Below are 4,256 nucleotides of genomic sequence, written 5' to 3'. Positions count from 1 at the left end.
GTGCCGTTCAAGAAAGTACGACGATAAGAGGAAGTGACATCACTGATGACATCATCAACACGCGCAACTAAATAAAAAATGGGTTGTTAACGTTAACGCGTTAATTTTGCGCTAACTAATTAATTCATTATTGCCGAGAATGATTTTAACACCGTTAACGCAGTTTATATTATTTATTTATTGTAAACGTCTGTTGCTCACTGGATTTTATTTTGAAAAAGTTTACCGCGAGCGTTTCTTTAAGTTTGACGTCTTTTCTTTACACTTTTTCACTTTTTTCTGACCACGTGAGATGCAACGTGTCCGAGCCCCAGCGGACCGCGGGCTCCGGCCCCCGTCCGGGCAATCTCAAATCTCAAACTTCGTTCCAGCCACCGAAGCTCCTAATCGCACTCAAACTCATGCAATTAATATTTTTTACTTTTGCCCAGCCCTAATAAAAAAATATTTACCTCTAGTAACTGATGTGTGACGTTCTTATTCTTTTATAATTAAATGTTAAAAGAAGCGACGCTTAAACCCAAACACTGATCAGAGGGACACTTTTATACATGTAGAAAATATAATATGTACATTAATTTTCAAAACTTTTTGGTGCCAACAGCTGCACTACGTTAGAAGAGTTTTGAGTAAATGTGCGTGAGCTCATCAAACCCTCTCAGTGTCCTTTAAAACGTGTACCTCTGGTCAAAGTGTCCTTTAATGTGTGTAGGACGCACAAAGGGAAAAGTGTCCCTGTCCTACCTCAGCCTTGGCAGTGAGTTTGTCGGCGTGGACAAAGGTCCACGTGGTCTCCGTGCCTTTGTCCTTTGTCCCGCTCCCTGGAGATGCTCCGTCCGTGTCTCTGTGGACGCTTCAGGCTCCAGAACCTTCTCCAGCTTCTCCCGGGGGAACAAAACTTGGCCTGCACGACTCAAGGAAACAATTGGAGTCCTTTAATAAAAGTCAAAGTGTCAAACTAGTGTAAATGTCTAAATGAAAAGTGTCGGCGTCTCCCGCGGCTACGTGACTCAGCGCAAACGCCAAATGGCGGCTGCTCTTGTGTCACAGCCGTGGATTATAGGTCTATGTCCACAGGCTCAGAGCTTTTATTTAGCACGATTCCACATCAAACACACAAAATACAGCAAATAAAACACATTCAGGCTTCAACAGTGACAAATACAACGACACACAACACAAATACGGAAACTTTCAATCGGTCTTAATGAGCTCGTTTAACCAGGGCAAAGTTCACCTCACGAAATGACGTCAAATATAAAATAAACTCACCAAAACTCTTCCCGTGCTGCTTTAACTCATATTTGAGTCCCACTCGTCCTCCGGTCTGCCACACTCCAGCTTTGTGTCCACATTTTCACTTTTATACTGTTTTTGATTCAAGTGGCTCTGAGCGCGCTCCCGCTCTGCGCGCGCTCAGCTCCGCTCTGCGCGCGCCTGTGGAAAATGTTCTTTTTTTTTTTTTTTTTTTTTTTTTTTTTTAAATCAAAATAATAAAAGTCATACATTACTTTTACTTTTGTAAATAACAGTAATTTTATTTGTCATATTTATTTAATATTTTAATAGTCACGTTGTTTTTAACTGGAGCCTAAAACCAGTTTTATAATTTTATTTTTCTAATATTTTCATGACTGAGATCATTATTATTTAGTTTGATTTAATATTGAGTTAAAATACATGATTTCTGGTAATGTTGGTGATTCTTTAACATTATTATTTTTAATTTTTTTATTGATTATTTGTTGATTATTTGCTTAAAAATAATTTGATTTATTTACATTTTTCTTTCAGTTCATTATTGTGAAAGTGAATCATAGTTTTCCTCAGTAATGTTTATTTTTTCATTTATTTCTGGTTTATTTCTTGTTTATTTCTTGTTTATTTCTTGTTTTCTTTTGCGTCTGTGGCTCCGCGTTAAACAGAGTGCAGGTGCATCATGGGATATGGAGTTTTTTTTTTACCTCCTGTCGCTTTTTAATCCTTTAAACCTGATAAAATTTCCTTTTGGGGAATTTAGGATTCTCTCTTTGACCTCTGACCCCCCTCTCTGACCTCTGACCCCTCTCTCTGACCTCTCTCTGACCTCTGACCACTCTCTCTGACTCTCTCTCTCTGACCTTTGACCTCTCTCTGACCTTTGACCTCTCTCTCTGGACCTGTTGTTGTCAGGTAGAAAAGAGGAAAGTCTGAGGAGACGTGGAGTCACCAAAGAAAAAACTTCAAACAATCAAGTAGATTCACACTCACAGACCTAGACCTGGTCTGGACCTGGTTTAGAACTGGATTGGAACTGGTCTGGACCTGGTCTGGAACTGGACTGGAACTGGTCTGGACTTGGTCTGGACCTGGTCTGAACCTGGTCTGGACCTGGTCTGGACCTGGTCTGGAACTTGGTCTGGACTGGAACTGGACTGGAACTGGACTGGACCTGGTCTGGACCTGGTCTGGACCTGGTCTGGACCTGGACTGGACCTGGACTGGACCTGGTCTGGACTTGGTCTGGACTTGGTCTGGACCTGGTCTGGACCTGGTCTGGACTTGGTCTGGACCTGGTCTGGACCTGGTCTGGACTCTGGTCCACTCAGTGAGAGTGTGGATGGTGCCAGTGACACATCTGAACCCTGCAGCTAATGGGTTAGTCAGTAGACACATCAGTGTAGGTTTAGTGCTGGAGGCTGAGGAGACTCTGGAGGATCTGGACAGTTTTATTATGAGGTGTAATGAATGTTTGTCTGTCAGTGCAGTGGGGAAGTTCCCTGAGCTTCAGCAGCAGGTGCACAAGTTCTCCAAACTGTGTCAGAGTTACAGTGTAGAGCTGCAGAGGCAGATGGCAGAGACATGTCCTGCCATTCGAGAGGGGACAGTGGAAGAGAGCGTCCTCAGAAGTCTCTTTGACCAGAGACTCAAGTCCCTGTTCAGCCAGGACAGACTCACCAAGTGGCTGGAGGACAAGGAGAGGGAGGTGAGTGTGGTTCAGTCGTGTTTAGACATAATGGAGGGAGAGTTAGTGTTTTCCACTCAGGCTGAAGTTGACAGGTTTGTGTTGGCTCCAGGAGATAAAGTCCGCTGGGTCTATGTCTTCACCTCTCTGGGGAACGCAGATCCTCAGCTGGAGGAGATGGGTCAGTACCTGAATACTCTGAAGTTGGGGGAGACTTATAAGCTGACAGAATTACAGGCAGCAGTAGTTCCATGGTTCAGTAAAGATGAGGTGGTGGCCAGAATGCGGCAGAAAGCTGTAAATTTTCACAAAACCAAAGGTCAAGAAACTCAGTGTGTCACAGCGAGAAGCGGCACGTCCCACATCGGTGCTGCTACTTACACATACAAAAATGGGCTCCTGGTAGAAAATTATGAGTAATTGAGAAAAACAAGTGGAGTAACTGCTGTCACAGAGTAAAATGAGCTTCAAATGTCCAGATGATCCTTGTCAAACTCATCACCACTGTCCTGTATTCTCTTTAAGCCAATGATTTTGACCTGATTCTTTTCAAATGTAACAAATGTAATTCAAATAGATTTTTTTTCACTTTTTCTTGTGAAAAAGTCAAAACTGTTAGAATAAATCATGATCTAATAAATGTATGTGTGCGGGTTTGCTGTTGTTTTTTAATTATTGTATTGTAATTTTTCTGTTGCATGTGAAGCACTTTGTGCTGCATTTCAAATGTATGAAAAAGTGCAATACAAATAAAGTTTGATTGATTGATTGGTTCTGCCAAAGTCTAAGTGATCATTGCTGTGAGCACAAGAGGACCACTTCTAGAAGCCGCCCCCCCTCAGTTATAGTTAAAGGTTAAAACATTTTAATGTACAAGCATTTCTGATCTCATCCAAGTAAACAATGTGTGTCTCTGTGTGTGTGTGTATGTCGTGTGTGTATGTGTGTGTGTGTGTGTATGTGTGTGTGTGTCTCTGTGTGTGTGTGTGTGTGTGTGTGTGTGTGTGTGTGTGTGTGTGTGTGTGTCTCTGTGTGTGTGTGTGTGTCTCTGTGTGTGTGTGTGTGTGTGTGTGTGTGTGTGTAGTGTGTGTGTGTGTGTGTGTGTCTCTGTGTGTGTGTGTGTGTGTGTGTGTGTGTGTGTGTGTGTGTGTGTGTGTGTGTGTGTGTGTGTGTGTGTGTGTGTGTGTCTGTGTGTGTCTGTGTGTGTGTGTGTGTGTGTGTGTGTCTCTGTGTGTGTGTGTGTGTGTCTGTGTGTGTGTTGTGTGTCTCTGTGTGTGTGTGTCTCTGTGTGTGTGTGTGTCTGTGTGTGTGT

At 42.8% G+C, this 4,256-nt stretch overlaps 1 long non-coding RNA gene across 1 annotated transcript; it reads right to left on the bottom strand.

Annotated features, from left to right (window-relative positions):
- Positions 1-1,361, bottom strand: LOC129408729 (uncharacterized). Its single transcript, XR_008632101.1, has 3 exons — positions 1,273-1,361; positions 745-904; positions 1-67 (listed from the first exon to the last, which is right to left on the bottom strand). It is a non-coding gene; the product is annotated as an uncharacterized LOC129408729 (long non-coding RNA).
- Positions 1,362-4,256: the final 2,895 nt, after the last annotated feature.

This window comes from Boleophthalmus pectinirostris, unplaced genomic scaffold, assembly GCF_026225935.1.
Source record: "Boleophthalmus pectinirostris isolate CB_2022bp ecotype Guang Dong unplaced genomic scaffold, ASM2622593v1 HiC_scaffold_1, whole genome shotgun sequence".
Lineage (NCBI taxonomy): Eukaryota > Metazoa > Chordata > Actinopteri > Gobiiformes > Gobiidae > Boleophthalmus > Boleophthalmus pectinirostris.
This window is presented reverse-complemented; position numbering and strand designations above follow the sequence as displayed.